We start from the raw sequence: 27,117 nt of genomic DNA, 5'->3' as shown, positions 1-27,117 counted from the left end.
TGCTGCCAAAGTCAGTGAAAGAGGAAGTAGTTGAGATATTAGATAGGATAAAAATTAATAAGGAGGAGGTACTAAAAAGGCTGGATGTGTTTAAGGTTGATAAGTTACCAGGATGGGATGCATCCTAGGACACTGAGGGAAGTAAAGGTGGAAATACTGGCCGTAATCACAGTCTAAGGATAAGGGGTAAGCCATTTAGGACCGAGATGAGGAGAAACTTCTTCACCCAGAGAGTGGTGAACCTGTGGAATTCTCTACCACAGAAAGTTGTTGAGGCCAATTCACGAAATATATTCAAAAGGGAGTTAGATAAAGTCCTTACTACTCGGGGGATCAAGGGGTATGGCGAGAAAGCAGGAAGGGGGTACTGAAGTTGCATGTTCAGCCATGAACTCATTGAATGGCGGTGCAGGCTAGAAGGGCTGAATGGCCTACTCCTGCACCTATTTTCTATGTTTCTATGTTTCTATGTAATCTTCCAATCTTACTTGGTGCCAGAGGACTGGAGAATTGCAAATGTTATACACTTGTTCAAAAAAGGTTGCAAGGATAATCCCACCATCTACAGGCCAGTCAGTTTAACCTCGGTAGTGAGGAAGCTTTTAGAAACGATAATGCGGGATAAAATTAACAGTCACTTGGACAAGTGTGGATTAATTAAAGAAAGTCAGCAAGGATTTGCTAAAGGAAAATCTGTGTTTAACTAACTTGATTAAGTTTTTTGATGAGGTAACAGAGAGGGTTGATGAGGGCAATGCGGTTGATGTGGTACATGGATTTCCAAAAGGCTTTCGACAAAGTGCCACATAATAGGCTTACCAGCAAAATTGAAGCCCATGGAATAAAAGGGACAGTTGCAGAATGGAAAAGGAATTGGCTAAGTGACAGGAAACAGAGAGTAGTGATGAACGGTTGTTTTTCGAACTGGAAGATGGTATACAGTGGTGTCCCCCAGGGGTCGGTACTAGGATCACTGCTTTTCTTGATATATATTAAAGACTTAAACTTTGGTATATAAGGCACAATTTCAACATTTCAGCTGACACAAAACTTGGAAGTGCAGTGAACAGTGAGGAGGCTAGTGATAGACTTCAAGAAGTCAGACAGCATGGCGGACTGGGAGGACATGTGGCAGATAAAATTTAACACAGAAAAGTGCAAAGTGATACATTTTGGTAGGAAGAACGAGGAGGGGGAATATAAATAATTCCTTCATGGATGTCTGCTAGCTGCATCCTCCATGCTTTCATCCTCCACCTCCCCGCCTTCATCCCTCACCTCCCCCTCACAGCAGCCCTTCTCCCATTTCTGCTTGCAGACGACACACCCCCCCATGGGCAACGGAACTGGTGATGCTGATAAATGAGGCAGAAAAGCACAGTAGGTGCTGGCGCATTCAAGTAGCGAGCACATGAATGCTCCAGCACCTACTGTGCTTTTCTGCCCAAAAGTGTGCTGCCTGCACGCTCGATGAGTCAATTCCACACCTCCCCCTCACAGCAGCCCTTCTTCCATTTATGCTTGCAGCTGAAACACTGCGTGGCATCACAGCACAAGCGGACACACCACCTGTGAGACCAGCTGCAGGCCGGAAGCACAGGCCTGTGGACAGAAGCCCTTCAATCACAACAAGCACTGATGATGACATGGAGGCCTCAAGCGATAAAGAGACCATTGTCAGCACTCCCCGGCTCATCCAGACAACTGATGAGGAAAGGGAGGAGGACACAGATGGCACAAGCGGGTCACTGCTTCCACCCACACGCGCCAGCTCAGATACTGGTTCCCACCTGGTACTGGTACGCAGTCTGAAGTAGTCGATGTGGTAGGTGGGGTGACACTGGGTATTGCACCGAAGACGAGCGGGCTGCAGCATGGTGACGGGGCTAGGCAACCTCAGGTGCCACCTCTCCAGGGGGCGAGTCCGGAGGAGTCTGCCTTCCGCATAGTCGATAGCTCTGCGCACACCATGGAGCCCATCATTGCCAGTGTGCAGGCGATGGTGAACTCCCAGAGTGTCCGTGCGGATCACCTGTGATGCCACAACCTTCAGGTGATGTGGCAGCTGCCATTTCGGCACAGGTCCGAGCGACGATCGCATCCATGCTGGAATGGAGGGGATGACCACAGCCCTGAAAGCTCAATGCTCTCTGGGTCACTGAGCGTCTTAGTGTTGACATGGAGCATCAAACTGCTGCCACCTCTGGTGGATTTGAGACTCAGGCTAGTCTCATCTCGATGCCACCAGACACCTCAGTGTTGCATTCGCGGCTCGGTCCCACATGGGCTGTGGGGGACCTTCCGGTCTTGCGCCACCGCACCGAACTGATCTCCCTCAGCTTGGTGGTGGTGTTAAGGTACCGCCCTCGGGGAGAGACGCAGGCTCCTCGGACCAGGATCCTGATGATGTTCTCTCTCAGGATCACAGCATTCCTGGCCCTAGACCTCCCATTCCACTAATGCCTCCATGCATGGTTCCACCCGAGCCAAGCCAGGCTGCACCCTCCCAGGAGGGTGCCGGCCAGTCTGCACCAGGCATAAAGATGGTCGAGGGCGTCCTAGTTGAGCTGTAGCTCCCACACAACAACCACAGCAGCCTTTCCAGACCCATGATGCAGCCACAGGGGAGACACTTAGGTGTAGTGTGAGGGTAGGCATGCGTAAGAGGTGTTATAGAGGCGTTACAGGATATAAAAGGGGTCGGAGGGTCTAGTAAGGAGGAGGTACTGAGGGAAATCCTTATTAGTCGGGAAATTGTGTTGGGGAAATTGATGGGATTGAAGACCGATAAATCCCCAGGGCCTGATGGACTGCATCCCAGAGTACTTAAGGAGGTGGCCTTGGAAATAGTGGATGCATTGACAGTCATTTTCCAACATTCCATTGACTCTGGATCAGTTCCTATGGAGTGGAGGGTAGCCAATGTAACCCCACTTTTTAAAAAAGGAGGGAGAGAGAAAACAGGGAATTATAGACCGGTCAGCCTGACATCGGTAGTGGGTAAAATGATGGAATCAATTATTAAGGATGTCATCGCAGTGCATTTGGAAAGAGGTAATATGATAGGTCCAAGTCAGCATGGATTTGTGAAAGGGAAATCATGCTTGACAAATCTTCTGGAATTTTTTGAGGATGTTTCCAGTAGAGTGGACAAGGGAGAACCAGTTGATGTGGTATATTTGGACTTTCAGAAGGCTTTCGACAAGGTCCCACACAAGAGATTAATATGCAAAGTTAAAGCACATGGGATTGGGGGTAGTGTGCTGACATGGATTGAGAACTGGTTGTCAGACAGGAAGCAAAGAGTAGGAGTAAATGGGGACTTTTCAGAATGGCAGGCAGTGACTAGTGGGGTACCGCAAGGTTCTGTGCTGGGGCTCCAGCTGTTTACACTGTACATTAATGATTTAGACGAGGGGATTAAATATAGTATCTCCAAATTTGCGGATGACACTAAGTTGGGTGGCAGTGTGAGCTGCAAGGAGGATTCTATGAGGCTGCACAGCGACTTGGATAGGTTAGGTGAGTGGGCAAATGCATGGCAGATGAAGTATAATGTGGATAAATGTGAGGTTATCCACTTTGGTGGTAAAAACAGAGAGACAGACTATTATCTGAATGGTGACAGATTAGGAAAAGGGCAGGTGCAAAGAGACCTGGGTGTCATGGTACAACAGTCATTGAAGGTTGGCATGCAGGTGCAGCAGGCGGTTAAGAAAGCAAATGGCATGTTGGCCTTCATAGCGAGGGGATTTGAGTACAAGGGCAGGGAGGTGTTGCTACAATTGTACAGGGCCTTGGTGAGGCCACACCTGGAGTATTGTGTACAGTTTTGGTCTCCTAACCTGAGGAAGGACATTCTTGCTATTGAGGGAGTGCAGCGAAGGTTCACCAGACTGATTCCCGGGATGGCAGGACTGACCTATCAAGAAAGACTGGATCAACTGGGCTTGTATTCACTGGAGTTCAGAAGAATGAGAGGCGACCTCATAGAAACGTTTAAAATTCTGACGGGGTTAGACAGGTTAGATGCAGGAAGAATGTTCCCAATGTTGGGGAAGTCCAGAACCAGGGGACACAGTCTAAGGATAAGGGGGAAGCCATTTAGGAACGAGATGAGGAGGAATTTCTTCACCCAGAGAGTGGTGAACCTGTGGAATTCTCTACCACAGAAAGCTGTTGAGGCCAATTCACTAAATATATTCAAAATGGAGTTAGATGAAGTCCTTACTACTAGGGGAATCAAGGGGTATGGTGAGAAAGCAGGAATGGGGTACTGAAGTTGCATGTTCAGCCATGAACTCATTGAATGGCGGTGCAGGCTAGAAGGGCCGAATGGCCTACTCCTGCACCTATTTTCTATGTTTCTATGTTTCTAAGAGATGATTATTGGTGTTAGTTGATGGGAGTCTTTTTGTTTATGTTGTGTTGTTGCATTGAACTGATTATGATAAATCTTTATTTTTTACACTTCTATCTGGCAAGATGTTTCACTTGGGAGTGGACAATTGTCCATGAAGGCACTCATTGTGATGGCCATTTAAAGTGGGAGCTGAAGGGTCATGTGTGGATGGGATTATCTGAAGCTAGCAGCTAGGAGACACAGCTGCACCTCCCTTGCAGGGTTGTGCTGGGGACGAAGCCTCCTAGCTCGGTGGCGACAGGGATCCTCTTCCTCCTCATCAGGTGGTACTGCTGGCTCGCCCTCCCGCAGTTGTCCCCTCATAATGGCCAGGTTATGCAGCATGCAGCAGACTATGACGAATATGGAGACCTGTTGAGGCGAGTACTGCAAGGTGCCACCAGACAGTCAAGGCAACGGAACCTCTGCTTAAGGATGCCTATGCAGTGCTGGATAATGCACCTGGTGCCACAATGAGCGTCAGTGTATAGATGCTCTGGCACTGTCCTGGGGTTCCGCAGTGGAGTGAGCACCAAGTGGACAGGGGATATCCCTTGTCCGCAAGCAGCCAACCGCAATTCTGATTTGGGCCTGTGAAGAGGGTGGGCACACTGGTCTGGCACAGAATGAAAAAATCATGGCTGCTTCCTGGGTAACTCACATCAACTGCCAGAATCCGACGCTGGTGGTCATACATGAGCTGGACATTCAGCAAGTGGAACCCCTTGTGGTTCACAAAGATTTCGGGGTGATGTAGTGGCGCCCTCAGCCTAACGTGTGTGCAGTCTATCACACCCTCGGGAAGCCTGCAATTCGGGCAAATCCAGCCTACCGCTCCACCTGTTTGTCCCTTGTTCTGAGGAAGGACATGTACTGCACCCTTCTCCTGTAGAGTGCATCGGTGACCTGCCGGATGCACTGATGTGCGGAGAATTGGAGATGGTACCAATGTCTACAGAGGCACACTGGAAAGACCCATGGTATAAAAACTCAACGTGGTGGTGACCTCGGTCTCTACGGTCAGGGCGGTCCTCAGCGTTGTCTGAGGCTGAAGATCTTTGCACAGTAGAGTGCAGAGCTCCCCAAGTATGTTTTTCCTAAATCTTAGTCTTCGTAGACATTGTTCATCACTGAGCTGGAGGAAGGAGAACGGAGGTTTGTAGACCCTTTGAGGATAGGGCCTCCTGCCCCCACATCTGCGTTGGCCACCTCGCCTGGCAGCTAGATGATGCCCATCTCCTTGGTCCTCCCGATTGTTGGGCGCCTCTGGAGGCTTTTGCTGGCAATTCTCCTGGCCCATTATTTGGTGGGGGTGGGGTCAGCACACCTCAGCCTCCTCCTGACACCATCTCCGTCCTGGCCACAGGTCTGCGCACATCTGCAGGCCAGCCATGGCTACTGCCTCCCTTGCTCGCTGTCTCTGTAGACGTTGCTGACAGCGATGCCTTCTCCTGCGTGCCACCCTGCATCTGCCCAGGTGTACCAGCTGTTCCCCTGCCAACACTGAGCCCATTCTTTTTCAGGCCTCACCCTGCCAGGCAGGTTTCTGGAGCACAGAATGAGCCGAAAGTGCTCAGAACTCTCACAAAACCTCTGAATACCACTCAGCAGGTTTAATGCTGGGAAAAAACATTCCTCCAAAAACCACCCCAATCGCCGGAATAGTCCGTTGACCTCATCCAGCTGTGTCGCGTTCCACGGCAAACTCTCAAGTGCTGAAAATGGGTGGCGTGGCTGCGTAGCAGCGGTGCCCAACCTGATGACGTCACCACCGCTGAAATCCCTTTACTGCTGCTTCACCTCGCCGATTACGGCGGAAGTGTTCACTGCTGGACCCCACCCACCCCCCCACCCTCACACTCCCCGAGCTGAATCTGCTTCAGTGGGGACAACACCGGAACGCGGCAGCCGATCGATTTTTCTGATCGGCCGCCGAAATCCCGCGTTAACATTCCCTCCAGGGACACTGAGTTGCGGCCCCCTGGAGTACTGTGCACAATTTTGGTCTCCATTTCTGGCATTAGAGGCATTAGCTAGATCCCTGGGATGAGAGGGTTGTCCTGTGAGGAGAGATTGAGTAGACTGGGCCTATACTCTCGAGTTTAGAAGAACGAGAGGTGATCTAATTGCAAAATATAAAATTCTGAGAGGAATTGATAGGGTAGATGGTGAGAGGTTTCTCCCCCTGGCTGGAGAGTCGAAGGCCCCGAACCTGGTGGAAGTCAAGTTCCGCCCAAAGTACCACTGAGATCCTGATGGTACTTTTGGGGCAGAAGTTTCTTGAAAAAGTCCTGGAAAGACCACCCAGCGACAAAAAAAGCGACACGCCCTGAATATGGGCGGCAGCGGGCAGGAGCTCCCAATCTCGGCAAAGTACCACCGAGGATTGAGTCGGGCCCAGGGAGGGGGGGGAAGCAGATAAAAATAAAAACTTCCAAAAAATAAAAAAAAACACTGGAAATTCTTCAGGGGACCCCATCCACCTGAATCACTGGAAACAAAATAAAGAAAAGTTTACTAACCTTTTTTTGCAGGTCTTCTTACTTACCGTTGAGGTTAGACCTGCCTCCAAGCGGCGGTCCTTTCCCCTGCTGCAGCGCACACCCGCCCGGACCAAACTGGCAGCTCGGCGGGCAGGAGGACACTTAGACATGTTGTGCGTGAGCGGGCGGTCCCCAGAGGTCTTCCCTCCCCGCCAGCGGGGAGCCTCCACCAAACTCGCTCGGAGGGGAGACCGCCCTGAAAAGCGGCAGCGGGTGATGAGCCCACCAAGTTCGGCCCCTAAAACTCGGGGTCATAGTCTCAGGATAAGGGGTCAGCCATTTAAGACTGAGATGAGGAGGAACTTCTTCACTCAAAGAATTGTGAATTTTTGCAATTCTCTACTCTAAAGGGACTGTGCATGCTGAGTCGCTGAGTATATTCGGGGCTGAGATAAATAGATTTTTGAACTCTAGGGGAATCAAAGGATATGGGGATCGAGTGGGAAAGTGGAATTGAGATAGAAGATCAGCCATGATCAGATTGAATGGCGGAGCAGGCTTGAAGGGTCATATGGCCTTCTCCTGCTCCTAATTCTTTTGTTGTTATGTTCAGTCCTAGAGCCATCTAGTATATTCTATTTCGAACTGTAACATCATCTTTAAAAATACTGCCATGCCCCTCCCCTTTTTCCTTCCCTAGCATTCCTGAATACTTGGTAACCAGGAATATCAAGAACCCATTATTGGCCTTGTTTTAGCCATGCAACCATGTCATAATCCTATGTAGCAATTTGTGCCTGCAGCTCACTAACCTTATTAGTTAGACTACAGACATTGTACATACAATTTAATACCTCCTTTGTCACTTTTACTATTTTTCTCAATCTGGACCCCACAATTTTTGGGGTATTTCTAATTTTACAGTTTATATTTCTGTCATCTAATCTTATTTCTGCTCCTTTGTACTATTTTCTGGTTCACCTCCCCACAAGCTCCCCCTTACCTAACTAAATCTATCAATCTCAATTTTGACCCCGAGCCTCAACAGCTTTTTGGGGGAGAGTTTTCCAGATCTCCACTAACCTTTGTGTGAAGAAGTGCTTCCTGACATCAGCCCTGAACGGCCAAGCTCTGATTTTAATGTTGTGCCCCTTGTTCTGAACTCTGGCACCAGAGGAAATAGTTTCTCTCTATCTACCCCATCAATTTTTGTAATCATGGTAAATACCTCAATTAGATCACCCCTTAATCTTCTGTATTCAAAATTAGTCTATGCAACCTGTTCACATAATTCAACCCTTTTAGCCCCGGTATCACTCTGGTGAATCTGTGCTGCACCACTCCAAGACCGATATATCCTTCCTGAGGGGCGGTGCCCAGAATTGGACGCAGTTCTCCAGATTGGGTCTCACCAGAGCTCTGTCCAGCTGTAACGTAACTTCCACCCCTTTGTACTGCAACCCCCTTGAGATAAAAGCATTCCATTAGCCTTTTAAATTATTTTTGTACCTATCCACTAGCTTTTAGTGATTCTGTACTTGGACCCCGAAATCTCTGCTCTTTCACAGTTCCAAGCTTCTCGCCATTTAGGATTATTCTGATCGATCTTTCATCAGTACCAAGTGGATGATCTCACACTTTCCCACAGTGAACTCCATCTACCACACTCCATTTTGCCTGCTCACTTAATCTATCAATGACCCTTTGCAATTTTCTGCTCCTGTCTATAATATTTACTGTGCCACCTAACACGGTGTCCTCAGCAACCATAGCAATACAGCTCTCTATTCCTTCATCCAAATAATTTATAAATGTTGGTCTGCCAGTTAATTTTTCCATGCTTCCCATGGAAAAACTATGAAATTCCACCTGAGATGGAAAACCGAGAAAATCATTGTCGGTAATCCTCCCATTCTGTAACCTCACAGGGTCAATGCCTGCACGGGAGACAGATGGAAGAAAAATGGCCAAACAAAACTCAATCCTGAAATGTACAACACCAATCACCAGAACATAGAAACATAGGGCCCAAGTTTCCACATGATTTGCGCCTGATTTTTAGGAGCAACTGGTGGAGAACAGAGTATCTTAGAAATCGCAATTCTCCACATTTTTTTTTCTGCAGTTCTAGTCAGGTAGAACAGTTCTACTTTGGAACAGAATTTTTTCTTCAAAAGGGGGCCCGGCCACTGACGCCTGATTTCAAAGTTTCCACAGTGAAAACGTACTCCAAACTAACTTAGAATGGAGCAAGTGAAGATTTTTGTAGAACTGAAAAAAACTGTTCTACACATTAAAAAATCAGGCGCAGGTTACAAATTAGGCGTCCAGAACGAGGTGGGGGGGAGGGGGGGGAAGGGAACTCATTAAATTCAACAATAAATCCTTATTTATACTTCTACAAATATTGTACAAATAAATCCAACCTGAATAAACATTTATAAGCAAAGAAAAGATTAAATAAACCATCTTCCTATCTGTGTGAAAATGCTTCAGGCACGGAGAATGCTGCAGTCAGCCTGAGGCGCCCGTTCTTCCCGCGGGGGGGAGGAGGAGGCGCCCGTTCTTCCCATGGTGGGGGAGGAGGAGGCGCCCGTTCTTCCCATGGTGGGGGGCTGAGGAGGCGCCCGTTCTTCCCATGGTGGGGGGCTGAGGAGGCGCCCGTTCTTTCCCGCGGGGGTGGGGGGGGGGAGACGCCCGTTCTTTCCCGCGGGTGGGGGGGGGGGGGAGAGGAGACAGAGAGAAGGCTGCGAGTGCTGATGGCAATGTGCTTTTATTTAAAAATGTTCAAAAATTAAACAGCTACAAAGAACTACAAAAATGGCCGAGTGCCAATGTTTTTTTCACACTGCGCGTGTGCGAACGCTCCAACGCGCACGCGCAGCGTTGCCGGCAGGAAAAAAACTAATTTAAATAGTACCCGCCCCCCTCCCACTTACAAAATCGGCGCGAGTGTAGGCTCCGCCCCCCCTGGGCGCCGCGCCAGGCAGACAAGGAGCTGCAGGGCTCTCCAGAATCGCGAGTTTTTTTTTAGGCGCCGTTTTAGGCGTGAAAAACGGGCGCCCAGCTCGGAGGGGCGCCCGTTTTTTTATCGTGTGGAAACTTGGGCCCATGGAAACATAGAAAATAGGAGCAGTAGTAGGCCATTCAGCTCTTCAAGCCTGCACCACTATTCAATATCATGGCTGATCCTCGATCTCAACATCATATTCCCGCTTTTTCCCCATACCCTTTGATGTCTTTTGTTTCTAGAAATCTATCTATCTCCCTCTTAAATATATTCAGTGACTTGGCCTCCACAGCCTTCTGAAATAGAGAATTACACAGGTTCACCACCCTCTGAGTGAAAACATTTCTTCTCATCTCGGTCCTAAATTTCCTACCCCGTATCCTGAGACTGTGATCCCTTGTTCGAGACTTCCCAGCCAGGGGAAACATCCTCTCCACATCCAGTCTATCCAACTCAGTCAGAATTTTATACGTTTCAATGAGATCCCCTCTCATTCTCCTCTCATTGCTTTCCTCTGGCAAGCTGGTCAGTAACCAGAGGTAACAGATTTAAAACAATTGGCAAAAGAACTAGAGGGGAAATGAGAAATGTCTTCACACAGAGGATTGTTAAGATCGGAAAGGCACTGCCTGAAAGGGTGGTGGAACCAGATTCCATAGGAACTTTCAAAAGACAATTGGACATGTACCTGAAGAGGACTGATTTGCAGGGTTGTGGGGTAAAGCTGGTGTGTGGGACTAAATTTGATAGCTCTTTCAAAGAGCCCGCACAGACACGGCAGGCCAAATGGCCTCCTTCTATGCTGTAAGATCCTATGACTCTATGAAATCCAGCTGATGAAAATTCATAGGAGCAATAATAAAATCACGAGCTTCATAGAAACATAGAAAATAGGTGGAGTAGGCCATTCGGCCCTTCGAACCTGCACCACCATTCAATCAGATCATGGCTGATCACTCCCTCAGTACCCCTTTCCTGCTTTCTCTCCATACACCTTGATCCCTTTAGCCGTAAGGGCCATATCTAACTACCTCTTGAATATATCCAATGAACTGGCATCAACAACTCTCTGCGGCAGGGAATTCCATAGGTTAACAACTCTGAGTGAAGAAGTTTCTCCTCATCTCAGTACTAAATGGCCAACCCCTTATCTTAAGACTGTGTCCTCTGGTTCTGGACTTCCCCAAGATCGAGAACATTCTTCCTGCATCTAACCTGTCCCGTCCTGTCAGAATCTTATATGTTTTTGAGATCCCCTCTCATCCTTTTAAACTCCAAAGTATAAAGGCCCAGTTGATCCAGTCTCTCCTCATATGTCAGTCCTGCCATCCCAGGAATCAGTCTGGTGAACCTTCGCTGCAGTTCCTCAATAGCAAGAACGCCTTTCCTCAGATTAGGAGACCAAAACTGAACACAATATTTCAGTTGAGGCCTCACCAAGGCCCTGTGCAACTGCAGTAAGACCTCCCTGTTCCTATTCTCAAATCCCCTAGCTATGAAGGCCAACATACCATTTGCCTTCTTCACCGCCTGCTGTACCTGCATGCCAAATTTCAATAACTGATGAACCATGACACCCAGGTCTCGTTGCACCTCCCCTTTTCCTAATCTGCCGCCATTCAAATAATATTCTGTCTTCGCATTTTTGCCCCCAAAGTGGATAACCTCACATTTATCCACATTATACTGCATCTGCCATGTATTTGTCCACTCACCTAACCTATCCAAGTCACTCTGCAGTCTCCTAGCATCCCCCTCACAGCTCACACCGCCACCCAGTTTAGTGTCATCTGCAAACTTGGAGATATTACACTCAATTCCTTCATTCAAATCATTGATGTATATTGTAAAGAGCTGGGGTCCCAGCACTGAGCCCTGCGGCACTCCACTAGTCACTGCCTGCCATTTTGAAAAGGACCCGTTTATCCCGACTCTCTGCTTCCTGTCTGCCAACCAGTTCACTATCCATGTCAGTACATTACCCCAATACCATGTGCTTTGATTTTGCACACCAATCTCTTGTGTGGGACCTTGTCAAAAGCCTTTTGATAGTCCAAATACACCACATCCACTGGTTCTCCCTTGTCCACTCTGCGAGTTACATCCTCAAAAAATTCAAGTAGATTTGTCAAGCATGATTTCCCTTTCATAAATCCATGCTGACTTGGAACGATCCTGTCACTACTTTCCAAATGCGTTGCTATTTCATCCTTAATAATTGATTCCAACATATTCCCCACTACTGATGTCAGGCTAACCGGTCTATAATTACCCGTTTTCTCTCTCCCTCCCTTTTTAAAAAGTGGTGTTACATTAGCTACCTTCCAGTCCATAGGACCTGATCCAGAGTCGATAAACTGTTGGAAAATGATCACCAATGCATCCACTATTTCTAGGGCCACTTCCTTAAGTACTCTGGGATGCAGATTATCGGGCCCCGGGGATTTATCGGCCTTCAATCCCATCAATTTCCCGCCTAATAAGGATATCCTTCAGTTCCTCCTTCTCACTACACCCTCGGTCCCCTAGTACTTCCAGAAGGTTATTTGTGTTTTCCTTCGTGAAGACAGAACCAAAGTATTTGTTTAACTGGTCCGCTATTTCTTTGTTCCCCATTATAAATTCACCTGAATCTGACTGCAAGGGACCTATGGTTGTCTTCACTAATCTTTTTCTCTTCACATATCTATAGAAGCTTTTGCAGTCAGTTTTTATGTTCCCAGCAAGCTTCTTCTCGTACTCTATTTTTCCCCTTTTATTAAACCCTTTGTCCTCCTCTGCTGAATTCTAATTTTCTCTCGGTTCTCAGGTTTGTTGCTTTTTCTGGCCAATTTATTTGCCTCTTCCTTGGATTTAACACTATTCTTAATTTCCCTTGTTACCCACAGTTGAGCCACCTTTCCGTTTTATTTTTACTCCAGACAGGGATGTACAATTGCTGAAGTTCACCATGTGATCTTTAAATGTTTGCCACTGCCTATCCACCATCAACCCTTTAAGTATCATTTGCCAGTCTATTCTAGCCAATTCACGCCTCAAACCATCGAAGTTACCTTTCCTTAAGTTCAGGACTCTAGTCTCTGAATTAACTGTGTCACGCTCCATCTTAATAAAGAATTCTACCATGTTATGGTCACTCTTCCCCAAGGGGCCTCGCACAAGATTGCTAATTAGCCCTTTCTCATTACACATCACCCAGTCTAGGATGGCCAGTTCCCTAGTTGGTTCCTTGACATATTGGTCTAGAAAACCATCCCTAATACACTCCAGGAAATCCTCCTCCGCCGCATTGCTACCAGTTTGGTTAGTCCAATCAATATGTAGGTTAAAGTCACCCATGATAACTGCTGTACCTTGATTGCATGCATCCCTAATTTCTTGTTTGATGCTGTCCCCAACCTTACCACTACTGTTTGGTGGTCTGTACACAACTCCCACTAGTGTTTTCTGCCCCTTGGTATTCCGTAGCTCCACCCATACCGATTTCACATCATCCAAGCTAATGTCCTTTCTTATTATTGCATTAATTTCCTCTTTAACCAGCAATGCCACCCCGCCTCCTTTTCCTTTCTTTCTATCCTTCCTAAATGTTGAATACCCCTGGTGGTTGAGTTCCCAGCCTTGGTCACCCTGGAGCCATGTCTCCATGATGACAATTACATCATACCCGTTAACTGCTATCCTGTGTCATCACTCACACCAACACTAAGCAGTAGCATAGAATGGTCAGGACGCGAGATACAAACTGGGATTGCACTGCACACGGGCAATGGCAGAATGAGGAGCCAGCAGCTGCAGATTCGATGGTGGGCAACGGCAGAGTACGAGGAGCCAGCACCTGCAGATTTGGTGATGGGCAATGACAGATTACGAGGAGCCAGCACCTGCAGGTTCGGTGATGGGCAACGGCAGAGTACGAGGAGCCAGCACCTGCAGGTTCGATGGTGGGCAACGGCAGAGTACGAGGAGCCAGCACCTGCAGGTTCGATGGTGGGCAATGACAGATTACGAGGAGCCAGCACCTGCAGATTTGGTGATGGGCAATGACAGATTACGAGGAGCCAGCACCTGCAGATTTGGTGATGGGCAATGACAGATTACGAGGAGCCAGCACCTGCAGATTTGGTGATGGGCAATGACAGATTACAAGGAGCCAGCACCTGCAGATTCGGCTGGTTGAGTGCCTCTGAAAAGTTGGCTCGGCCGATATTGATTTCCATTGGAGTTGCTGGCAGTGAATGGTACTGCATCTGGACTAAGTCACCAGCACACTTACCCAGAGTATCAGAGAAGAGTGATAGATGGTCGTGAGCGCTGCAGTCTACAATAGGTGAGGACGGAGCAGCTCCACCAACTGCAATGTGCACTGCAGCAGCAAGGAGAATGGAATCCGGAGGTGAAAGAATAGGGAGAGAAGGCAAATCCTCACCCGTGTTCAAACAAACGAGCGGGCATATTGAGGAGAGTCATTCCAGCAGTGCCGTGCATGTGTGAACACTGTTACTAGCAGCAGTTCTACGCATGGTCAACTAGTGGCGGAAACAAGTGTTTTCCACCAACATCTCAGAAAAAAAACACATGACCCAGTGACTCCTGCAAAGTGTTGGATCATTGGGGTAGTCGCAGATGTCGGTAACGATTAGCCTGGATCAGTTAGCCGGTTGGATCCACTTAAAGCTACCTCAGTAAAGGCACAGTTAAATCAGAGGCACAGACAGTCCATACAAGCAAGCTGACGAGATGAAAATAAAAGGAAAAACATTGACAATGTACACCATAAAATACTGAGGGACCTTATGCAGTTAGACACATCACATTAAAAACAATTTTTTTTCCCCAATCTATTCTGTATCATGGTGTACTTATGGTTGGTGAACACAATTACCACTAGCATTAGGGTTAAGTACCTTCTTGCTCTAAGTTAACTGGTTGGCAAACTAGTTGGCACCTTCAGTGTCCTCTAAACTCTCTTACGCAGTCCCCAGGAGTCGGGGATGATGTGCTTCCATGCTAAAATGAGTTTCTAAGATGACTGATGAGACCAATGCGGGCCAGGTCCCGAACTTCATTTTCAAGGGTGGAAGATGCCCGTGCGTGAATTCTTTTAACGTGGGGTGTCCGTTACACACCAGCCACCACAAGGGCTTTACAGAGCACGGTCTTGGTCCAATGGCAAGGGGATCCAAGATGATTGGAGACCAGGCTCTGCTGCATGGGCTTAACACACACATATTCCTACTAACCCCTTCTCTCCCTGTTTTTCAGCTTGTGTATTTGTCCATAGAATACTGACCCTGTACCCCAGGCCCCCCAGCTCCAGCTCGCTGCTCTCCATGCGCAGGTTCTGCTGCGCTTTTCCGCATTCTCTCTCCAGTCGCTCATGCTTTGGTGGTTTGTTACCACATGTATACCGGCCTCGTGTCTCGCCTCACTGCTGGCCTCCTAGCGTAGTTACTGCTATCCTGACTCGTGATCAGCGAACTCAACATAGACCTGGTATTGTACCCCCGCCCTTTCTAGTCTGTGTGGTCCAACATCTACCAACTTAGCCATCAGGGGAAGCTTCGTATTTTTATTATTAAGCCATAAAAACATTCTGACCTTCTTTCACTCACAAACATCATTGCAAGTTGGCACCATTTACTGGAGCCCTCCCCTATCCCCCACCCCATTTACTGGTGCCCCTCCCCTAGCCCCCCATTTACTGGTGCCCCTCCCTAGCCCCCCATTTACTGGTGCCCCTCACTAGCCCCCCCCACTTACTAATGCCCTCCCTTAGCCCCCCACTTACCGGTGCCCTCCCCTATACCCCCATTTGCTGGTGCCCTCCCCTATCCCCCCCATTTACTGGAACCCTCCCCGATTTCCCCCCATTGACAAGTGCCCTCCGCTCGCCCCCCATTTACTGGTGGCCCTCCCTAGCCCCCCATTTACTGGAGCCCTCCCCTATTCCCCCCATTTACTAGTGCCCTCCCCTATACCCCCATTTACGAGTGCCCTCCCCTATACCCCCATTTACGAGTGCCCTCCCCTATACCCCCATTTACGAGTGCCCTTCGCTCGCCTCCCATTTACTGGTGCCCTCCCCTATCCCCCCCATTTACTGTAGCCCCCCCCTCCCCGATTTGCCCCCATTGACAAGTGCCCTCCGCTCGCCCCCCCATTTACTGGAGCCCTCCCCTATTCCCCCCATTTACTAGTGGCCTCTCCTATTCCCCCCATTTACTAGTGCCCTCCCCTATACCCCCATTTACTGGTGCCCTCCCCTATGCCCCCCATTTACTGGAGCCCTCCCCTATTTCCCCCCATTTACTGGTGCCCTCCGCTCGCCCCCCCATTTACTAGTGGCCCTCCCTAGCCCCCCATTTACTGGTGCCCTCCCCTATGCCCCCATTTACTAGAGCCCTCCCCTATTTCCCCCCATTTACTAGTGCCCTCCCCTATACCCCCATTTACTGGTGCCCTCCCCTATGCCCCCCATTTACTGGAGCCCTCCCCTATTTCCCCCCATTTACTAGTGCCCTCCGCTCGCCCCCCCCATTTACTGGTGGCCCTCCCTAGCCCCCCATTTACTGGTGCCCTCCCCTATGCCCCCCATTTACTAGAGCCCTCCCCTATTCCCCCCATTTACTAGTGCCCTCCCCTATACCCCCATTTACTGGTGCCCTCCCCTATGCCCCCCATTTACTGGAGCCCTCCCCTACTCCCCCCATTTACTAGTGCCCTCTCCTGACCACCAGTTCCACCATCTGTTCCTCCACAATATGGTGGCCCACAGACGAGGCATCATTCCTGTTGTATAGTGGCAAAATACTTACAATTCTGAGCACTCAGCAAAATCTCCTCTCCAACATCTCTAGATGCAACACCTGCCATTTTACCACCTCCCTTCCCACTGTCCAGGGCATCAAACACTCCTTCCAGGTAAAACAGTGATTTACTTGTACTTCTTGCAATTTAGTATACTGTATTCGCTGCTCACTATATGGTCTCCTCTACATTGGGGAGACCAAATGCAGTTTGGGTGACCACTTTGTAGAACACGTCCATTCAGTCTGTACACGTGTGACCCCGAGCTTCCGATCGCCTGGCACTCTGCCCCACTCCCACTCTGATCTCCCCATCCTCGGCCTCCTGCACTGTTCCAATGAAGCTCAACTCAAGCTCGAGGAACAGCACCTCATCTTTCATTTAGGCAATTTACAGCGTTCTGGACTCAACATCGAGTTCAACAATTTCAAACTATAACCTCTGCCCCTATTTTTTTCTTTTTTTCTGTTTTTTTCTCTTTCCCACAGCAGCTGTTGATGATTCTGCCATCTCCATTTACACCTTATCCAGACTCATCTTTTGTTTCTCAACTTGTCCCATTACCATCTCCTTTTTGCCTTGCACCATAAGAACATAAGAAATAGGAACAGGAGTAGGCCATATGGCCCCTCGAGCCTGCTCCACCATTCAATAAGATCATGGCTGATCTGATCATGGACTCAGCTCCACTTCCCCGCCCGCTCCCATAACCCCTTATCCCCTTATCGTTTAAGAAACTGTCTATTTCTTTCTTAAATTTATTCAATGTCCCAGCTTCCACAGCTCTCCAAGGCAGCAAATTCCACAGATTTATAACCCTCAGAGAAGAAATTCCTCCTCATCTCAGTTTTAAATGGGCGGCCCTTATTCTAAGATCATGCCCTCTAGTTCTAGTCTCCCCATCAGTGGAAACATCCTCTTTGCATCAACCTTGTCAATCTTATATGTTTCTATAAGATCACCTCTCATTCTTCTGAACTCCAATGAGTAGAGGCACAACCTACTCAACATTTCCTCATAAGTCAACCCCCTCATCCCCGGAATCAACCTAGTGAACCTTCTCTGAACTGCCTCCAAAGCAACTATATCCTTTCATAAATATGGAAACCAAAACTGCGCATTATTCCAGGTGTAGGCTCACCAATACCTTATATAGCTGTAGCAAGACTTCCCTGCTTTTATACTCCATCCCCTTTGCAATAAAGGCCAAGATACCATTGGCCTTCCTGATCACTTGCTATACCTGCATACTATCCTTTTGTGTTTCATGCACAAGTACCCCCAGGTCCCGCTGCAATGTGGCACTTTGCAAACTTTCTCCATTTAAATGATTTTTTTCTGTCAAAGCGCATGACCTCACACTTTCCAAAATTATACTCCATCTGCCAAATTTTTGGCCACTCACTTCGCCTGTCTCGGTCCTTTTGCAGATTTATTTGTGTCCTCCTCACACATTGCTTTTCCTCCCATCTGTGTACCGTCAGCAAACGTGGCTACGTTACACTCAGTCCCATCTTCCAAGTCGTTAATATAGATTATAAATAGTTGGGGTCCCAGCACTGATCCCTGTGGCACCCCACTAGTTACGGGTTGCCAACCAGAGAATGAACCATTTATCCCGACACTCTGTTTTCTGTTAGTTAGCCAATCCTCCATCCATGCTAATATATTACCCCCAACCCCGTGAATTTTTATCTTGTGTGGTAACCTTTTGTCGCTTAATCTCTTCTGCTTTCCATCCTATCACGTGTTCTTTCCCCTCCCCATTTTCCTTGCCTCAACACTTGCTAAAAGCCTGTTACATCGACCTGAAACGTTAACTCCGTTTCTCTCTCCACAGAAGCTGCCTGACCTGCTGAGTATTTCCTGCATTTTCTGTTTTTATTTCAGATTCCAACATCCGCAGTATTTTGCTTTTGTATCTCTTCTCACCAGCTGCTCTGAACAGAAAAGCCTTTTGCATTGCACCTTGAGGAATCCTGCACACTATTAGCACCATTTCCAGTTAACAATGCCATTTATCAAGTCTCAACAAGTTCCTTCAACATTCTGAATGCATTTTGTTAATTGCCTCTAGCTGTTTACACTTGAAAACCCACGGAGCAGCACAAATAATGGCTTACCAGGTCCATTACACATTGCACCCTGAATTCCTCACCTGATAACAAACAAGAGAGCTTTACTAAAAAAAATTATACAATAAAAAAATATTGGTTAGTATCTCAACATCCTACATCATCATCATCATCACAGGCAGTCCCTCGAAACGAGGATGACTTGCTTCCACGCCAAAAAAAGGATGATACACATGAGCATACATAACACATCTCCTCACTATCTTTGCACGTAACATGCAGAAAGCCAACACACAAGGACAACAGCGAAATAATAAAATGTACTTCCAAATTTACACGGCATGGTAGTTATCTTTTTCTTAAGCTAAATCTTTCTTTTTCTTTAAATGGAAGTCTGCCGCACACACAAGCAGCAACAAACACAATATTCAGTTAAATGTGAGGCTTTCGGAAGCATTTCCATTAATACATGCTTAAACAGCAGATAAATTGCTACCCCGACAGCTACTCATCTGCTAATTGTTGAATGCAATACCTCCTTGCAAACCATGACCGGTTTCATTTGCTAAAGAGTCAAATGGGCACAGAAAAGCTAAGTTTAATTATTTTGTAGAACCCAGAGTAACAGGAGTGCTCCTCTGGACTCTCAAAAATAACCTGCGCCGCTGCCAGTCCTCGCCATGATCACAACCCTCTTCCCCCTCCCCCCTTGCTTACCTTGCTGCCGGCCGGGTGGCCTATATTGCACATACCTGAATCCAGCCAGCTGTAATGAGGCGCCCGTTTGGTACCCGCAGCTCGCCAATTCTATTTAAGTGGCTTCAGCCTCTTTGCTTGCGGAACGGACGGGGTGCTGGCGCACTCCACTGATTAGCTGCCCAAAAGTTAAAATCAACCTCAGTATCTTTTAAGTAGTATTTTTCCTTAAAAGGGGGTGGGGAGGGGGTCATTTTAACCTAACGCACCCGTGGGAAACTGATGTGTTTATTGGTTGAAGTGCGGCTCTGACACACACTGCAAACCTGAGGACTGGGAGAAATTTACAATTCAGCAGAGGAGGACAAAGGATTTAATTAGGAGGGGGAATATAGAGCATGAGAGAAAGCTTGCTGGGAACATAAAAACTGACTGCAAAAGCTTCTATAGATATGTGAAGAGAAAAAGATGAGTAAAGACAAACATCGGTCATAAGAACATAAGAATTAGGAACAGGAGTAGGCCATCTAGCCGTGGACTCAGCTCCACTTACCCGCCCGCTCCCCGTAACCCTTAATTCCCTTATTGGTTAAAAATCTATCTATCTGTGATTTGAATATATTCAATGAGCTAGCCTCAACTGCTCTCTTGGGCAGAGAATTCCACAGATTCACAACCCTCTGGGAGAAGAAATTCCTTCTCAACTCGGTTTTAAATTAGCTCCCCCATATTTTGAGGCTGTGCTCCCTAGTTCTAGTCTCCCCGACCAGTGGAAACAATCTCTCTGCCTCTATCTTGTCTATCCCTTTCATTATTTTAAATGTTTCTATAAGATCACCCCTCATCCTTCTGAACTCCAACGAGTAAAGACCCAGTCTACTCAATCTATCATCATAAGGTAACCCTCATCTCCGGAATCAGCCTAGTGAATCGTCTCTGTACCCCCTCCAAAGCTAGTATATCCTTCCTTAAGTAAGGTGACCAAAACTGCACGCAGTACTCCAGGTGCGGCCTCACCAGTACCCTATACAGTTGCAGCAGGACCTCTCTGCTTTTGTACTCCATCCCTCTCGCAATGAAGGCCAACATTCCATTCGCCTTCCTGATTACCTGCTGCACCTGCAAACTAACTTTTTGGGATTCATGCACAAGGACCCCCAGGTCCCTCTGCACCACAGCATGTTGTAATTTCTCCCCATTCAAATAATATTCCCTTTTACTGTTTTTTTCCCCCAAGGTGGATGACCTCACACTTTCCGACATTGTATTCCATCTGCCAAACCTTAGCCCATTCGCTTAACCTATCTAAATCTCTTTGCAGCCTCTCTGTGTCCTCTACACAACCCGCTTTCCCACTAATCTTTGTGTCATCTGCAAATTTTGTTACACTACACTCTGTCCCCTCTTCCAGGTCATCTATGTATATTGTAAACAGTTGTAGTCCCAGCACCGATCCCTGTGGCACACCACTAACCACCGATTTCCAACCCGAAAAGGACCCATTTATCCCGACTCTCTGCTTTCTGTTAGCCAGCCAATTCTCGATCCATGCTAATACATTTCCTGACTCCGCATACCTTTATCTTCTGCAGTAACCTTTTGTGTGGCACCTTATCGAATGCCTTTTGGAAATCTAAATACATCACATCCATCGGTACACCTCTATCCACCATGCTCGTTATATCCTCAAAGAATTCCAGTAAATTAGTTAAACGTGATTTTTCCTTCATGAATCCATGCTGCGTCTATTGCACTATTCCTATCTAGATGTCCCGCTATTTCTTCCTTAATGATAGTTTCAAGCATTTTCCCCAGTACAGATGGTAAACTAACCGGCCTATAGTTACCTGCCTTTTGTCTGCCCCCTTTTTTAAACAGAGGCGTTACATTAGCTGCTTTCCAATCCGCTGGTACCTCCCCAGAGTCCAGAGAATTTTGGTAGATTATAACGAATGCATCTGCTATATCTTCCGCCATCTCTTTTAATACCCTGGGATGCATTTCATCAGGACCAGGGGACTTGTCTACCTTGAGTCCCATTAGCCTGTCCAGCACTACTCCCCTAGTGATAGTGATTGTCTCAAGGTCCTCCCTTCCCACATTCCTGTGACCAGCAATGTTTGGCATGGTTTTTGTGTCTTCCACTGTGAAGACCGAAGCAAAATAATTGTTTAAGGTCTCAGCCATTTCCACATTTCCCATTATTAAATCCCCCTTCTCATCTTCTAAGGGACCAACATTTACTTCAGTCACTCTTTTCCGTTTTATATATCTGTAAAAGCTTTTACTATCTGTTTTTATGTTTTGCGCAAGTTTACCTTCGTAATCTATCTTTCCTTTCTTTATTGCTTTCTTCGTCATTCTTTGCTGTCGTTTAAAATTTTCCCAATCTTCTAGTTTTCCACTAACCTTGGCCACCTTATACGCATTGGTTTTTAATTTGATACTCCCCTTTATTTCCTTGGTTATCCACGGCTGGTTATCCCTTCTCTTACTGCCCTTCTTTTTCACTGGAATATATTTTTGTTGAGCACTATGAATGAGCTCCTTAAAAGTCCTCCATTGTTCCTCAATTGTGCCACTGTTTAGTCTGTGTTCCAGTCTACTTTAGCCAACTCTGCCCTCATCCCACTGTAGTCCCCTTTGTTTAAGTATAGTACGCTCGTTTGAGACACTACTTCCTCACCCTCAATCTGTATTACAAATTCAACCATAGTGTGATCACTCATTCCGAGAGGATCTTTTGCAAGGAGATCGTTTATTATTCCTGTCTCATTACACAGGACAAGATCTAAGATAGCTTGCTCCCTTGTAGGTTCTGTAACATACTGTTCTAAGAAACAATCCCGTATGCATTCTATGAATTCCTCCTCCAGGCTACCCCGTGCGATTTGATTTGACCAATCGATATGTAGGTTAAAATCCTCCATGATGACTGCCGTTCCTTTTCCACATGCTTCCATTATTCCCTTGATTATTGCCCGCCCCACCGTGAAGTTATTATTTGGGGGCCTATAAACTACGCCCACCAGTGACTTTTTCCCCTTACTATCTCTAATCTCTACTCACAATGATTCAACATTTTGTTCATTAGAGCCAATATCGTCTCTCACAACTGCCCTGATATCATCCTTTATTAACAAAGCTACCCCACCTCCTTTCCCTTCTTGTCTATCTTTCCGAATCGTCAGATACCCCTGTATGTTTAATTCTCAGTCTTGGCCACCCTGCAACCACGTTTCTGTAATGGCCACCAAATCATACCCATTTGTAATGATTTGTGCCGTCAGCTCATTTACTTTATTTCGAATGCTGCGTGCATTTAGGTAGTGTTTTAATACTAGTTTTTAAACCATGATATTTAGTTTTGACCTCTCCTGCAGCCCCTTTATATTCAGTGGCCCTTTTTGGTTTTTGCCTTGGGTTTCTCTGCCCTCCACTTTTACTCATCTCCTTTCTGTCTTTTGCTTTTGTCTCCTTTTTGTTTCCCTCTGTCTCCCTGCATTGGTTCCCATCCCCCTTCCATATTAGTTTAACTCCTCCCCAACAGCACTAGCAAACACTCCCCCTTGGACATTGGTTCCGGTTCTGCCGAGGTGCATACCGTCCGGTTTGTAGTGGTCCCACCTCCCCCAGAACCGGTTCCAATGCCCCAAGAATTTGAATCCCTCCCTGCTGCACCACTGCTCAAGCCACGTATTCATCTGAGCTATCCTGCGATTCCTACTCTGACTAGCACGTGGCACTGGTAGCAATCCTGAGATTACTACTTTTGAGGTCCTATGTTTTAATTTAGCTCCTAGCTCCTTAAACTCGTCTCGTAGGACCTCATCCTTTTTTTTAAACCTATATCGTTGGTACCAATGTGCACCACGACAACTGGCTGTTCACCCTCCCTTTTCAGAATGTCCTGCACCCACTCCGAGACATCCTTGACCCTTGCACCAGGGAGGCAACATACCATCCTAGAGTCTCGATTGCGGCCGCAGAAACGCCCATCTATTCTCCTTGCAATCGAATCCCCTATCACTATCGCTCTCCCACTCTTTTTCCTGCCCTCCTGTGCAGCAGAGCCAGCCACAGTGCCTTGCAGTCAGACTCAGGTGAATTTATAATGGGGAACAAAGAAATGGCGGACCAGTTGAACAAATACTTTGGTTCTGTCTTCACGAAGGAAGACACTAATAACCTTCCGGAAAAACTAGGGGACCGAGGGTATAGAGAGAAGGAGGAACTGAAGGAAATCCTTATTCGGCGGGAAATTGTGTTAGGGAAATTGATGGGATTGAAGGCCGATAAATCCCAGAGCCTGATAGTCTGCATCCCAGAGTACTTAAGGAAGTGGCCCTAGAAATAGTGGATGCATTGGTGATCATTTTCCAACAGTTTATCGACTCTGGATCAGTTCCTATGGACTGGAGGGTAGCTAATGTAACACCACTGTTTAAAAAAGGAGGGAGAGAGAAAACAGGTAATTATAGACTGGTTAGCCTGACATCAGTAGTGGGGAAAATGTTGGAATCAATTACTAAAGATGAAATAGCAGCGCATTTTGAAAGCAGTGACAGGATCGGCCCAAGTCAGCATGGATTTGTGAAAGGGAAATCAGGCTTGACAAATCTACTAGAATTTTTTGAGGATGTAACTAGTAGAATGGACAAGGGAGAACCAGTGGAAGTGGTGTATTTGGACTTTCACAAGAGATTGGTGTGCAAAATTGAAGCACATGGCATTGGGGGTAATATACTGACGTGGATAGAGAACTGGTTGGCAGACAGGAAATAGCAAGTCGGGATAAACGAGTTCTTTTCAGAATGGCAGGCAGTGACTAGTGGGGTGCCGCAGGGCTCAGTGCTGGGACCCTTGCTATCTACAATATACATCAATGATTTAGATGAAGGAATTGAGTGTAGTATCTCCAAGTTTGCAGATGACACTAAACTGGGTGGCGGTGTGAGCTGTGAGGAGGATGCTAAGAGGCTGCAGGGTGATTTGGACAGGTTAGGCGAGTGGGCAGATACAGTATAATGTGGATAAATGTGAGGTTATCCACTTTGGCAGCAAAGACGTGAAGGCAGAATATTATCTGAATGGTGGCAGATTAGGAAAAGGGGAGGTGCAACGAAACCTGGATGTCAGTCATTGAAAGTTGGCATACAGGTACAGCAGGCGGTGAAGAAGGCAAATGGTATGTTGGCCTTCATAGCTAGGGGATTTGAGTATAGGAGCAGGGAGGTCTTACTGCAGTTGTACAAGGCCTTGGTGAGGCCTCAACTGGAATATTGTGTTCAGTTTTGGTCTCCTAATTGGAGGAAGGACATTCTTGCTATTGAGGGAGTGCAGCGAAGGTTCACCAGACGGATTCCTGGGATGACAGGACTGACATATGGAGGAGAGGCTGGATCGACTGTGCCTTTATTGACTGGAGTTTAGAAGGATGAGAGGGGATCTCATAGAAACATATAAAATTCTGACGGGACTGGACATGTTAGATGCAGGAAGAATGTTCCCGATGTTGGGGAAGTCCAGAACCAGGGGACACAGTCTTAGGATAAGGGGTAGGCCATTTAGGACTGAGATGAGGAGAAACTTCTTCACTCAGAGAGTTGTTAATCTGTGGAATTCTCTGCCGGAGAGAGTTGTTGATGCCAGTTCATTGGATATATTCAAGAGAGAGTTCGATATGGCCCTTCCAACTAAAGGGAGAAAGGGGTCTGGAGAGAAAGCAGGAAATGGGTACTGAGGTGAATGATCAGCCACGATCTTATTGAATGGTGGTGCAGGCTCGAAGGGCCGAATGGCCTACTCCTGCACCTATTTTCTATGTTTCTATGTTTCCACAAGTGGCTGGTTACTGGTTCACTCCTGTGATATTTGTCCTCAAGTGACAAGAATTGAAACACTTATCCGTGCCATAACTAAGACTGCCTCTTTCCCACATCTGTAACATTGCCCATCTCAGCCCCTGCCTCAGATCATCTGCTGCTGAAACCCTCATTCATAAATATATGGGTATGATTTGATAGCCATTACAGAGACATGGCTGCAAGGCGACCAAGGCTGGGAACTGAACATTCAGGGGTATTTGCCATTTCGGAAGGATAGACAGAAAGGAAAAGGAGATGGGGTAGCTTTGTTAATAAAGGATGATATCAGTGCAGTCGTGAGAAATGATATTGGCGCAGAAGATCAAGATGTGGAATCAGTTTGGGTGGAGATAAGAAAGAATAAGGGAAATAATTCACTGGTGTGAGTAGTCTATAGGCCTCCTAACAGTAGCTACACTGTTGGACAGAGTATAAATCAATAAATAAGAAAGGTACGGCAATAATCATGGGCAATTTTAATTTTCATATTGATTGGACAAATCAAATTACCAAAGGTAGCCTTGAAGAAGAGTTCACAGAGTGTATTTGGGATGGTTGCTTTGAACAATACACTGTGGCACTAACCAGAAAGCAGACTATTTTAGATCTGGTATTGGATTAATTAATGAGCTCATAGTAAAGGATCCTCTTGGGAAGGGTGATCATAGCACGGTAAAATTTCAAAATCAGTTTGAGGGTGAGAAAGCTAGGAACTTAAATAAAGCCAATTACAAAGGTATGAAGTGGCTAAAGTGGACTGGGAAAATAGATTAAAGGATAAGATGGTAGATAAGTAGTGGCAAACATTTAAGGAGATATTTCATAATTCTCAGCAAAGATATATTCCAGTGAGAAAGAAAGACTAAGAGAAGGCTGACCCATCCGTGGCTAACTAAGGAAGTAAAGGATGGTATCAAATTGAAAACAAAGGCATACAATGTTGCAAAGAATAGTGGAAGGCCAGATGATTGGCAAATTTCTAGAAACCAGCAAAGGACGACTAAAAAAATAACGGAGAGAAGATAGTTTATGAGCGTAAACTAGCAAGAAATATAAAAACAGACAGCAAGAGGTATATAAAAAGGAAGAGTGTAGCTAATGTAAACATTCGTCCCTTAGAGGATGAGACTGGGGAATTAACAATGGGAAACAGGGAAATGGCAGAGACTTTGAACAGATATTAGCCCAGAAATCCCGGTTTCTCTTTCCCGCGGGCGTTCGACTGGATTCTGGAAAACAGAAGCCCACCTACCTCAAGCTGCTGCACCCACGCGAGATCCCGGTCCGGAAGCCTCTCCTGACAGCGCGTCACAGCGCGTGCACGACGGGACGTGCGCAGACCTGGAGCTGGAGTCACATGGCTCTGGGCAGCCAATCAGGTATATTCTCATTCATAATAATGGAAACTCCGTAAGTTGGAGTTCCCATTATTATGAATGAGAAACAGCCCCCAAAACGCACATAACCAATAATAAGATAGAAAAAATGCACAACATATTTTTATTACTTTAAATTGAAGTTATTTATGTATTTAAAAAATATATCTTTTTTCGATTTTTAAAAAAAAATTTAAAATTATGAGTAAAATGAACTCACCGTACTGGGGAGGGTTTTTAACAATAGCCTGTGTTTTTAAAATTTTATTTTACAATGTTTGTGTGTTTTAAAACTCTTATTCCTGTAAAAGTAGGCTACGTGCCTGCTTTTATCAGGCGCAAGAGTTTTGAGGACATTTGCTGGGCAAGATATGGGTAAATACCGCAATCTTGCCCAT

The 27,117-nt window shown here is 46.7% G+C and overlaps 1 protein-coding gene across 24 annotated transcripts in view; it reads right to left on the bottom strand.

The window, feature by feature from the left end:
• rims1a (regulating synaptic membrane exocytosis 1a) overlaps positions 1–27,117 on the bottom strand; it is a 908,397-nt gene that overhangs the window by 505,634 nt on the left and 375,646 nt on the right. The gene's annotated exons all lie outside the window — the stretch shown is intronic.

The sequence above is a fragment of the Pristiophorus japonicus genome, chromosome 7 (assembly GCF_044704955.1).
Source record: "Pristiophorus japonicus isolate sPriJap1 chromosome 7, sPriJap1.hap1, whole genome shotgun sequence".
Lineage (NCBI taxonomy): Eukaryota > Metazoa > Chordata > Chondrichthyes > Pristiophoridae > Pristiophorus > Pristiophorus japonicus.
Note: the sequence above shows the minus strand (reverse complement) of the source record. Positions and strands in the feature narration are given on the sequence as shown.